At 36.0% G+C, this 13012-nt stretch overlaps 1 protein-coding gene across 3 annotated transcripts in view; it reads left to right on the forward strand.

Moving 5' to 3' along the window:
* The window catches only part of LOC128656081 (alpha-1,4-N-acetylglucosaminyltransferase-like), a 93402-nt gene that overhangs the window by 22113 nt on the left and 58277 nt on the right, over positions 1 to 13012 (forward strand). Inside the window, exon 1 of one of the 3 annotated variants that reach the window (XM_053709759.1) lies at positions 7135 to 7238. The exons of the other annotated variants lie outside the window; for them this stretch is intronic. The gene's annotated coding sequence lies outside the window, so the exon portion shown is untranslated. Of the gene's footprint in view, positions 1 to 7134; positions 7239 to 13012 lie in introns of those variants that run through there. 3 annotated transcript variants of the gene reach the window in all.

The following is a 13012-nucleotide window of genomic DNA, read 5'->3' on the forward strand; positions in this document are numbered from 1 at the left end:
ACTAAACTAAAGTACAAAAAAAACAAACACTAAATTACAAAAAATAAAAAAAATTACAAGAATTTTAAACTAATTACACCTAATCTAAGCCCCCTAATAAAATAACAAAGCCCCCCAAAATAAAAAAATGCCCTACCCTATACTAAATTACAAAAGTAATCAGCTCTATTACCTTACCAGCCCTTAAAAGGGCCTTTTGCGGGGGCATGCCCGAAAGAAAACAGCTCTTTTGCCTGTAAAAAAAACACAATACCCCCCCACATTACAACCCACCACCCACATACCCCTACTCTAACCCAAACCCCCCTTAAATAAACCTAACACTACCCCCCTGAAGATCTCTCTACCGTGTCTTCACCCAGCGGGCCGAAGTCTTCATCCGATCGGGCAGAAGAGGACATCCAGACCGGCAGAAGTCTTCATCCAAGCGGGGCAAGAAGAGGTCTTCCATCCATCAGAAGTCTTGATCCAGGCGGCATCTTCTCTGTTCATCCATCCGGAGCGGAGCGGCAGCATCCTGAAGACATCCCACGCAGAGCATCCTCTTCTTTCTTGATCCGACGACTAGGTGACTGTACCTTTAAGTGACGTCATCCAAGATGGCGTCCCTTGAATTCCGATTGGCTGATAGGATTCTATCAGCCAATCGGAATTAAGGTAGGAAAAATCTGATTGGCTGATTCAATCAGCCAATCAGATTCAAGTTCAATCCGATTGGCTGATGGAATCAGCCAATCAGATTGACCTCGCATTCTATTGGCTGTTCCGATCAGCCAATAGAATGCGAGCTCAATCTGATTGGCTGATTGGATCAGCCAATCGGATTGAACTTGAATCTGATTGGCTGATTGAATCAGCCAATCAGATTTTTCCTACCTTAATTCCGATTGGCTGATAGAATCCTATCAGCCAATCGGAATTCAAGGGACGCCATCTTGGATGACGTCACTTAAAGGTACAGTCAACTAGTCGTCGGATCAAGAAAGAAGAGGATGCTCTGCGTGGGATGTCTTCAGGATGCTGCCGCTCCGCTCCGGATGGATGAACAGAGAAGATGCCGCCTGGATCAAGACTCCTGATGGATGGAAGACCTCTTCTTGCCCCGCTTGGATGAAGACTTCTGCCGGTCTGGATGTCCTCTTCTGCCCGATCGGATGAAGACTTCGGCCCGCTGGGTAAAGACACGGTAGGGAGATCTTCAGGGGGGTAGTGTTAGGCTTATTTAAGGGGGGTTTGGGTTAGAGTAGGGGTATGTGGGTGGTGGGTTGTAATGTGGGGGGGGGGTATTGTGTTTTTTTTTACAGGCAAAAGAGCTGTTTTCTTTGGGGCATGCCCTGCAAAAGGCCCTGTTCAGGGCTGGTAAGGTAATAGAGCTGATTACTTTTGTAATTTAGTATAGGTTAGGGCATTTTTTTATTTTGGGGGGCTTTGTTATTTTATTAGGGGGCTTAGATTAGGTGTAATTAGTTTAAAATTCTTGTAATTTTTTTTATTTTTTGTAATTTAGTGTTTGTTTTTTTTGTACTTTAGTTTATTTTATTTCATTGTATTTAATTGTAGGTACTTGTAGTTAATTTATTTAATGATAGTGTAGGGTTTAATAGTAACTTAGGTTAGGATTTATTTTACAGGTAATTTTGTAATCATTTTAACTAGGTAGCTATTAAACAGTAAATATCTATTTAATAGCTATTGTACCTAGTTAAAATAAATACAAAGTTGCCTGTAAAATAAATATAAATGCTAAAATAGCTACAATGTAACTATTAGTTATATTGTAGCTATATTAGGGTTTATTTTACAGGTAAGTATTTAGTTTTATATAGGATTAATTTATTTAGTTAATTTAATGACAGTGTAGTGTTAGGTGTAATTGTAACTTAGGTTATGATTTATTTTACAGGTAAATTTAATAGTTATATTGTAGCTATATTAATAGCTAGTAGGGGGCTTAGATTAGTGTTTGTTTGTTTTTGTAATTTAGTGGGGTTTTTTTGTACTTTAGTTTATTTAATTGTAGATAATTGTAGGTACTTGTAGTTAATTTATTTAATGACAGTGTAGTGTTAGGTTTAATTGTAACTTAGGTTAGGATTTATTTTACAGGTAATTTTGTAATTATTTTAACTAGGTAGCTATTAATTAGTCAATAACTATTTAATAGCTTTTGTACCTAGTTAAAATAAATACAAAGTTGCCTGTAAAATAAATATAAATGCTAAAATAGCTACAATGTAACTATTAGTTATATTGCAGCTATCTTAGGGTTTATTTTACAGGTAAGTATTTTGTTTTAAATATGATTCATTTATTTAGTTAATTTAATGATAGTGTAGTGTTAGGTGTAATTGTAACTTAGGTTAGGATTTATTTTACAGGTAAATTTGTATTTATTTTAGCTAGGTAGTTATTAAATAGTTATTAACTATTTAATAACTATTGTACCTAGTTAAAATAAATACAAAGTTGCCTGTAAAATAAAAATAAATCCTTAAATAGCTACAATGTAACTATTAGTTATATTGTAGCTATATTAGGGTTTATTTTACAGGTAAGTCTTTAGTTTTAAATAGGATTCATTTATTTAACTATAGTAAACTTATTTCGTTTTATTTAAATTATATTTAAGTTAGGGGGTGTTAGTGTTAGGGTTAGACTTAGGTTTAGGGGTTAATAACCTTATTATAGTAGCGGCGACGTTGGGGGCTGGAGATTAGGGGTTAATAATTGTACGTAGGTGGCGGCGATGTTAGGGAGGGCAGATTAGGGGTTAATAAAATGTATTATAGTGTTTGCAAGGCGGGAGTGCGGCGGTTTAGGGGTTAATACATTTATTATAGTGGCGGCGATTTGCGGTCGGCAGATTAGGGGTTAATACTTGTAGTTAGATTGTGGCGACGTTGAGGGGAGGCAGATTAGGGGTTAATAACTATAATGTAGGGGTCGGCGGTGTTAGGGACACCAGATTAGGGGTTAATAGCTATAATGTAGGCGGCGGCGATATCGGATCGGCAGATTAGGGGTTAATACTTGTAGTTAGATTGCGGCGACGTTGGGGGGGGCAGATTAGGGGTTAATAACTATAATGTAGGGGTCGGCGGTGTTAGGGACAGCAGATTAGGGGTTAATAGCTATAATGTAGGCGGCGGCGATATTGGGTCGGCAGATTAGGGGGTAATACTTGTAGTTATATTGCGGCGACGTTGGGGGGAGGCAGATTAGGGGTTAATAACTATAATGTAGGGGTCGGCGGTGTTAGGGACAGCAGATTAGGGGTTAATAGCTATAATGTAGGCGGCGGCGATATCGGGTCGGCAGATTAGGGGTTAATACTTGTAGTTAGATTGCGGCGACGTTGGGGGGCGCAGATTAGGGGTTAATAACTATAATGTAGGGGTCGGCGGTGTTAGGGACAGCAGATTAGGGGTTAATAGCTATAATGTAGGCGGCGGCGATATCGGGTCGGCAGATTAGGGGTTAATACTTGTAGTTAGATTGCGGCGACGTTGGGGGGGCAGATTAGGGGTTAATAACTATAATGTAGGGGTCGGCGGTGTTAGGGACAGCAGATTAGGGGTTAATAGCTATAATGTAGGTTGCGGCGATATCCGATCGGCAGATTAGGGGTTAAATAATGTTATTATAGGGTTTGCGATGTGGGGGGGCCTCGGTTTAGTGGTTCATAGGTAGTTTATGGGTGTTAGTGACTTAGTGTACTAAATGGGTGTTAGTGTACTAAAAACATACCGAATTTCGGAACGGAATAGAACCGAATTCAGCCGAATCCGAATAAATCCGAAACGAATTTATTCGGATCCGAATAAATCCGAAACGAATTTATTCAAATTTTGCCGAATCCGATTCGATCCGAAACGAAATTCGAAAAGTCCGAATCGATCCAAACCGAAAACGAACCGAATTTTTTAGCCGTGCACATGTCTATTGGTATAGTTGTGTTTGTCCTAAATATGAATGTGTATGTTCGTTCTTAGTAAATCCTAATAATTTTTTTTTGTTTAAAGGGATACTAAACCCAAAATTTTTCTTTAATGATTCAGATAAAGCATGCAATTTTAAGCAACTTTCTAATGTACTCCTACTATCATATTTTCTTCGTTCTCTTGCTATCTTTATTTAAAAAGTAAGAATTTAAAGCTTAGGAGCCAGCCCATTTTAGGCTCAGCACCCTGGATAGTGCTTGCTTATTGGTGGCTACAGTTTGCAAACCAATAACCCAGGTTCTCAAAAAAATTGGACTGGCTCTTAAAGGGACACTGTACCCCAAAAAAATCTTTCGTGATTCAGATTGAGCATGACATTTTAAGCAACTTTCTAATTTACTCCTATTATCAAATTTTCTTCATTCTCTTGGTATCTTTATTTGAAATGCAAGAATGTTAGTTTAGATGCCGGACCATTTTTGGTGAACAACCTGGGTTGTCTTTGCTGATTGGTGGATAAATTCATCCACCAATTAAAAAGTGCTGTCCAGAGTAGTGAAACCAAAAAAAGCTTAGATGCCTTCTTTTTCAAATAATGATAGCAAGAGAACGAAGAAAAATTGATAATAGGAGTAAATTACAAAGTTGCTTAAAATTTCATGCTCTTTATGAATTACAAAAGAAAAAATTGGGTTCAGTGTCCCTTTAAGCTTTACATTCCAGCTTTTTAAATAAAAATAGCAAGAGTATAAAGTAAATTTGATAATAGGAGTAAATTAAAAAGTTACTTAAAATAGCATGCTCTATCTGAATCATGAAAGGGATACTGAACCTAATTTCTTTTTTTCGTGATTCAGATACAGCATGCAATTTTAAGCAACTTTCTAATTTGCTCCTATTATCAAATTTTCTTCGTTCTCTTGCTATCTTTATTTTAAAAAAGAAAACATCTAAGCTAAGGAGCCAGCCAATTTATGGTTTAACCCTGGGCAGCACTTTTTTTATTGGTGGGTGAATTTATCCACCAATAAGCAAGAACAACCCAGGTTTCTAGACCCGACTGGCTTCTAAACTTACATTCTTGCTTTCAAATAAAGATACCAAGAGAATGAAGACAATTTGATAATAGGAGTAAATTAGAAAGTTGCCTCAAATTGCATGCTCTTTCTGAATCACGAAAGAAATTTTTTTTTTAGTGTCCCTTTAGTGTCCCTTTAAACTTTAACCTACTCTGCCACAAATTGTTGCAATTTTTTTGCAACTAATTGTTTCTATTTGTTTTGATACTCAAGCAAATGTGTAAGAGATATTATTTTTATAAGAAGGCTGCTAGATCTATATCAGTATTAAGACCGTATGGTCTTAACTCAACTGATTTCCGAATCACTGCGTTTGCAGCCCTGCACACATGTTCATAGCATGTTACAGAGCTGCGCATAATTTAATGGTGACTGGTCTAACAATAATTCACACTATTACTATTTTTTATATAATTATTAATAGACAGCGATAGAGTCACCTTACAGACTGAGCAAATGACCATGGATTAACATTATCGTCCTAGGCCATTAAAGTACCCTGTCTCATGCCTTATAAAAATCATTACATTTTATTGAGCACACATCTTCAATCTTGCTCATGTTCCTTGTGTTTTTAACGTATCACCATTTTTTTTAAATTGCCTTAATAAAAGTTATATTTTTATTCCTACTCTGCCAATTATTTAACTCCTGTTCTATGTCAAGCCATTAGGAAAATGAGTGCTTAAAGTTGTACATTTATATCAGTATTGTACTGATTCAGTCCACATAGTTTATGTGCTGTGGTGTTAATATGTTTAGTGTGTGTAAAATTAATATGCACTGTAACTTTTATTTTATCTCATGTGTTCAACATTATGCCATAGTTTTGAGAAAGTTAACAAATTTGTTATTGGTGTTTATACTGTTAATGCGTTTTTTTTTTTTTTTACAAGTTCCTTATCCCCATTTAGGGCTAGATTGCAAGTGAAGCGCTAATATAACGTGTGCCCGTAAACCAGCCATTACGAGTGCCTGGTTAATGCTACTGCTAGCTTTCTGTAGCACTTTGCTCTAGCATTCATTAACCAGAGATCAGATCTCTAGTTAATGATAAAAATGTTCCAAAATTTGCCCCAAAATAAAGTGCAAAGTTATTTTATTAAAATAAAAAAATATAGCATCTTTATTTTTTAAAATAATAACTGCACAAAGCAGTTTTAAAGGGTTAAAGTGTGTGGATTTAGGGTGTTAAAAATGCACTGAATAGTCTATGATGACTGTGGTATTACGCTAAATACATATACATTTATGTGTTAATATGTATATATACACATACTGTATAAACGCATAAATATATACTGTATGTATATATTCATTTAAACTTTGTTGCACATCGCTATGCGACTTACCCCCTTTGCTGCACTAGGTTTTGTGCCGTGTCTATTGACATCAGAAAAATGCTCCCATTGGAGTCTTTGGAAGCGCTCTCTCATGAGTGCAAAGCTTCCATGCAATGCGAACGGGACCTCATATTGTGCTCAAATTGTATTACCATCGCACATTTGCTTCCACAGGCATTAACGAGTGGAGCGCAAATATCGCACTTACGAAAGCGGAATTTTGCACTCCACTCGTAATCTGGCCCTTAAAGGGACAGTCTAGGCCAAAATAAACTTTCATGATTCAGATAGAGCATGTAATTTTAAACAATTTTCCAATTTACTTTTATCACCAAATTTGCTTTGTTCTTGGTATTCTTAGTTGAAAGCTTAGCTAGGAGGTTCATATGCTAATTTCTTAGACCTTGAAGGCCACCTCTTTTCAGAATGCATTTTAACAGTTTTTCACCACTAGAGGGTGTTAGTTTAAGTATTTCCTATAGATAACACTGTGCTCGTGCACGTAAAGTTATCTGGGAGCAGGCACTGATTGGCTAGACTGCAAGTCTGTCAAAAGAACTGAAATAAGGGGGCAGTTTGCAGAGGCTTAGATACATAATAATCAAAGAGGTTAAAAGTATATTATTATAACTGTGTTGGTTATGCAAAACTGGGGAATGGGTAATAAAGGGATTATCTATCTTTTAAAACAATAAAAATTCTGGTGTAGACTGTCCCTTTAATGAGAGGACTATAAATAACTACTTCTAGGAATGTTACATACTTTAAGGCATATGGGAGAGTAAAAATGACACAGAAGTTCTGAATATTGAGTAGTCAGATTACTTGACTGTTATAAGATCAAAAGGTTTTTCTAGTTTATCTGCAGCAGCAAGGTATGACTTTTTTTTTTTTTTTTAAATGTTTTTATTGAGGTTGTTAAGGAGAAAAAAAAACATGGTACAGGCAAATAAAAACTTGGTTTCAAAAGCATAGGATAATCACCATACAATATACATATTAGGTTACGGTATCACAATGTGCAAACAGTTAATCGCCCAATTATATAAATATAAGATAACCTCAGGTTTTCAATTTAAGGAGAGTCCCCTTGAAATATAGTAGAAAGTCGTAAACAATGGCTTCCCTCTATGGAAAATAGAGGCCTCTCTTGGACCTCCTGAAAAGAGTTTTTAGACATAATAGGGAATTTTAGGGGGAACAAAGAAAATAACAAAATGGGCCACTTTTGGACCCCAAATGCAAACAACTGGTTTGGGAAATAGCATACTTTAAGTACATTTAATGACTATGGAAAGCATTTAATTGAACCCATAATAAGAAAATAACTATACTGATAACTATTATTTACTAAATATTCCAACAGAGAACTAATTTGGCTAATGACATATGGAGTTATTTACTGTAATGGGGAAGGGATTCTTAAGAATACATATCTGTGATATAATAGGCAGAAGTTGCAGCTGCTGTGGAGGCGTTCAGTAGAGAGACTACATCATAAACATTAGAGTAAGGGTTATTTGCTATGTTTGTGCTAAGCCATATATGCACTTCTCAATCTCTCTAATACTTGGATTACAAATACAGGTTATATCCTGTCACTTTATACATATGTTCACTTGTGGCTGTAAGGAAGTCTAACACTGAGGAGGATTTACGCTGATACCAACATTCCTACGTTTGCTGCCTTAACCAACAGACGCTGCCTTGTCACTAACTCCAGTTTCCCTACTGGAGTTTTGACACTGTGACTCTTTTGCTCTGACCCCTAAGGACTACTCGCCTTGGCTTACCTGCTTCTACTCAGCCGGAATTAAAACCTTGCATTGTGTTCAGTCGCGGTTCTCACTGCTGAAAACTCAGCTGCCTACAGCCTCCCCTCAGCTTTTCACACAGAGCGGGTGACGTCACCGCTGCAGCTCCACGCTGTGCTCACAGAACAGAGACAGACACGCTGCAGTTCAGAACTAACTGTACTAAAACCGGAGGGGTTTAGGATTGCTAAGACTCTCTAAGCTTAAGTTAGGTTCTGCACCATACTACGTAGAAATCCACACAGACTTTAATGTTCAGTACTTGTAACTTAAATTCGTTAACAGAGTAGCAGATCTTAAGTACTTCATAACTGGATCTCTTACTCAAGTTTAATCTTAGCAACCTGCGGAATAGCCAGTGTGCAGAGTTGTTTCCTAAATAACATCATATTCACTTATTATCCACTGAGTGTACCTCCATACATAGTAACATTCTGGGTAAGGTGAAACAAACCACTCAGAGTATTGATTGTTCTGCAGTTGAGGTTCAGACCCACACATACCTTTGACAATTAGAGAACTCACAGTGAGGTTGTCTAATTAGTCCTGTAGCAAGTTATTATATAAGAGGGCATATGGCTCGTTACCGTAGCGAAGCATAGACGTGACTAAAAGTCTATGAGTACATTGACCCTACAAATCTCCAGCATTACTCCCAAAGAGCATTCACACTGTATTAGAGAACTGAGTAGTAAGAACAATGCTGAGGCTAAATGTAACTTGCCGTCACTAAGAATCTTAACTCCCTCTTAAGTGGCTATCTCACAATGACCTACATTTATATATATATATGCGAACACAATAATTAAATAACAAACTTTGTCAGTAAATGTGAAGGAGGTTATGCAAACAGATAAATGAGGGTATTTTTCATATTAAATATATACAAAATGTCAGAGTCAAAGTGGGAGTTCCTGTGGGGAACGTAATCTTAAGTCTGTGAGCCGGCTGTCTACTGAAGTGTTTACAACTCCCACCTTTAAAGAAATAAAATATTTCACCAATTCCAGATCGACCTCTCATGTCCAAGGGTCCCCGGTATCGTGAATAGTTCAAAAGGCACAGACCTCCAGGATCCCTGTTAGGTAACACTGAGATCAACAACTGTTGGTGCAGTAAAATGGGTAAGGATGCCATTTCCCCATCTGTTGCCATAGAGCAATCCTGACATAAAAGTCCTCCAGATACGGCAGACATATTGCAATTCCCCGCTGTCTTCATGTCTGTATAGCGTGACTGCTCTGTGTATGCAGGAGCCCTATACTTCTTTGTCGGCATTAGTAACTTAACCGATCTCCTCCAAGACAGACTCCCCCCTGTAGATAGATCACAGTGAATTGTTAATGAGCCGGTTCTCTCCACTTTAGTTTGGCCAGTCGATGGTGAAAGTGTATAGGAGACCGGTGAGTGCAGGGGGTAAACAGAGAGATCCGTAAATCCCATTGTAATAACGGGTATACTCTGGGAGACTTCGCAGTTGCTCTGGAGCAGCTGAAGCGGTCCGGATTCCCATGTTGTATTAGATGGGTTCGGGGAAAGTTGAGGCATATGTCGCTCCGACTCCGAGATCTCCCCAGCTGGTTCCTCAGCCCTTTCCACAATGTCTGGGGGTGTTGATTCCTCAAGGGGCATAAATCCTCCTGACTCCAGGATCTGGCATAACTGCCTCTCCAAGTCCTCAAAATGGTGCCGTATCAAATTCTGCATCTCCAGTTCCCATTTATCAACCGCTGCCATAGCCATCTGAACAGTAATTATCAGTATTCCCTTTCCTGCTATAGAAACTTTGTACGGCTCTTGCAATTGTAAAGATTGTTATCCAAATACTGGATATTGTAACCCCGGTGTACGGGGGGGGGGGGGTTAGTGTGCGGCAGCCCCAGACCCACACTTCATAATCCACACAGGGCTCGCTTTCCTTATTCAGTGCTGCATAGCTGTAAAATGGCTTCTAGGCCTGTGAGAAAGTCTGCAGCGTGGCTGACTCAAAGAGCATAGGCAAAACACAGTCCAATCTTCCGCTCTTAGAGTCTATCAAACCTCAAGAACTTAATCCTGCTTACAGTTTGCTGTAGGTAATTTGCAAAAAATCTATAAAAACTCACAGAGCTTCACAAAGACGCGTCTAGCCGCTTTGAGTGTAGGCTCCGCCCCCCGGTATGACTTTTTTTTTATTATTTATTATTATTTTTTTGAAATACCGATATATATTACTTATAAAGTAGTAAATAATTACTTCCTTAATCTACCTTTCAGAAAGTACATTTTTTTCTAATTTATTCTATCATGGCATTTAGGGCAATTATGAAATTGGGGTTTATTCAGTGAGAAAAGTATAGTACATAGGAATTTATCTCTTTAATTGATTAATCATTTTACACAGGGGTGCTAATTTTCGGTAGCATCATGGTATAAAATTATTTTCTTTTTAATCTAATCATACTAAAGTATCATCAAAATATTGTTTTATTTATAGCAATTACAAGTTCAGTTCTGAATCATTTTGAGTATTTGTAGCATCAAGGTATGATTTTACCACCATGTAATTAAAGTCTATTTTCTACGCACACTTTCACAAAAGTAATTATTTTCAAATATAATGTAATTATACGATATCATTATTTTGTTTAATATTTCCTTTATTTTTTTGTGTTCATTCTATCAGTTTACAGGATGACAATTTAAAATAATATTTGTTTTAGCTGAAGCAGAGGAAGAAATTAATTGCTAATTATAATTGCTAATTGTATTTTTATATTGTTTATTTCTAATATATACCTATATATATATTCATATAAATATATATATATATACTGTATATATATATATATATATATACTGTATATATATATATATATATATATATATATATATATATATATATATATATATATATATATATATATATATATATAGTTCCTCGTTTGCAAGAAGGCACTCACTGGTCTTTAGAGAAAACAATTTTTTAATTTATATCAAAAAGCAAATACATCCATAACGTTTCAATGTCGTTATGACATCTTTATCAAATGTTCTGCCAATATCAATATCTTAGAACAATCATGTGCCCAAAGTGAAAAAATCTTTGGGGACATTATTGTTCTGAGATATTGATATTGGCAGAACATTTGATAAAGATGTCATAACGACATCGAAACGTTACGGATGTATTTGCTTTTTGATATAAATTAAAAAATTGTTTTCTCTAAAGACCAGTGAGTGCCTTCTTGCAAACGAGGAATGTACATATTTCTTTTGAAGTGCACCCTGGCAGTTGTGGTAATTTAAGACTGTGCTTATCTATTTTTGGAGGACTTATATATGTATATATATATTAATAATATTTCTATTTGTATTCTATATTAACTATATGAAATAGAGCATTCACATAAAGGAGTTGACCCCAACCCTTTAGAAAAATGTTTCTAATGGTATTCAACAGAAAATCCCCATTCCAATCTCTGTTTTTTTTTGTAGATAAATAATTTGATATTTTTTCTAAAGGATTCTGAATGATTCCTATAAACATAGAATTTGACAAAAGAACAAAAAAAGCCCATCGTGTCTACCCATATTACTTTTTACTTTTTTTTAGGATAGCCTTATGCATGTCCCAGGCATTATTGAATTCCTATACAGTCTTTGTGTTTACCACCTCTATGGGAAGATTATTCCATGAATCCACCACCCTTTCTGTAAAACAATGCTTCCTCACATTTCTCCTGAATCTGCTACCCTCTGATTTAAGATTGTGTCCCCTTGTTTTTTTTCAATTTTTTTCTTTCTTTTTGTGGAAAATGCTTTCAGCTTCCACTTTATGTCACCGATTTCCCTTCTCTCCTCTAAACTATACATATTTAGTTCATAGAGTATTTGTACGTTTTATATTTTAGACCGTGTACCAATTAATTAGCCCTCCTTTGGGCAGTTTCTAGTTTATTTATCCTAAGTTAGGATTGTGTTTGACTCCTAGATTGTTTGATTACAATGTTTTTTGTTTGATCACAATGCTTTAGAAAAACGTATCAAATTATTTATCTACAAAAATCCCTATATACATTATTGGTGATTTTCTGTAGAAAACATTAGATACGTTTTTCAAAGGGATTGTAATCTACCCTATAGTTGGTTTCCTATTTGTTTGAAAACCTCCTACTCCTTTCTCCAGCCTCCCACGTTTGATAAATTTGCATTCTATGTTCTGCAGCTTATCCATGATTAGACCATGCTAACCTCTCCATTCTATAGTAATTTGGCTGCACAGAAAGAAAAAAATGAACAGGTCAGACTGTACAGACTAGGGATTGTATTGTAATCCCAGTAGGGGTTTTGTATCAAAGGGAAAGTAACATAAAGATGTTTATAACAATCCTTAGAAAAAGTGTATATATTTTTAAAAGAAAGTCACCATTTAAGTCTATGGGGATCTTTGTAGATAAATCATTTAATGCTTTTTTTCTATAGGACTTTGATCGACCCAAAAGTAAGATGGAATATTAACATGAATATATGAATATTTTTATCTATTGGGATTTTCTACATTGTGATTCTGTTCCAAATGAAATATTTATTATATAACTACTGTCTAATATTGCAATAGTTATTATTCAAAACTTTGTGCAAAAAAAATGTTGAAAAGCTTTTCAGGTGGACTCATTGTCAGCCAGATTGTTATGTTCTGGGTTCATTTTTTTTTTTTATGTGGGGTGATGCACAAATCCTTGAAAATTTTAAATTTTTCTAAACGTTCTAAAATCCATTGTATATTTTATCATTCTTATATACATACCCTTTGTTTGCCATTACTAGTTGCATATTTGTTTTCATTATTATTA

The sequence above is a fragment of the Bombina bombina genome, chromosome 4 (assembly GCF_027579735.1).
Source record: "Bombina bombina isolate aBomBom1 chromosome 4, aBomBom1.pri, whole genome shotgun sequence".
NCBI lineage: Eukaryota > Metazoa > Chordata > Amphibia > Anura > Bombinatoridae > Bombina > Bombina bombina.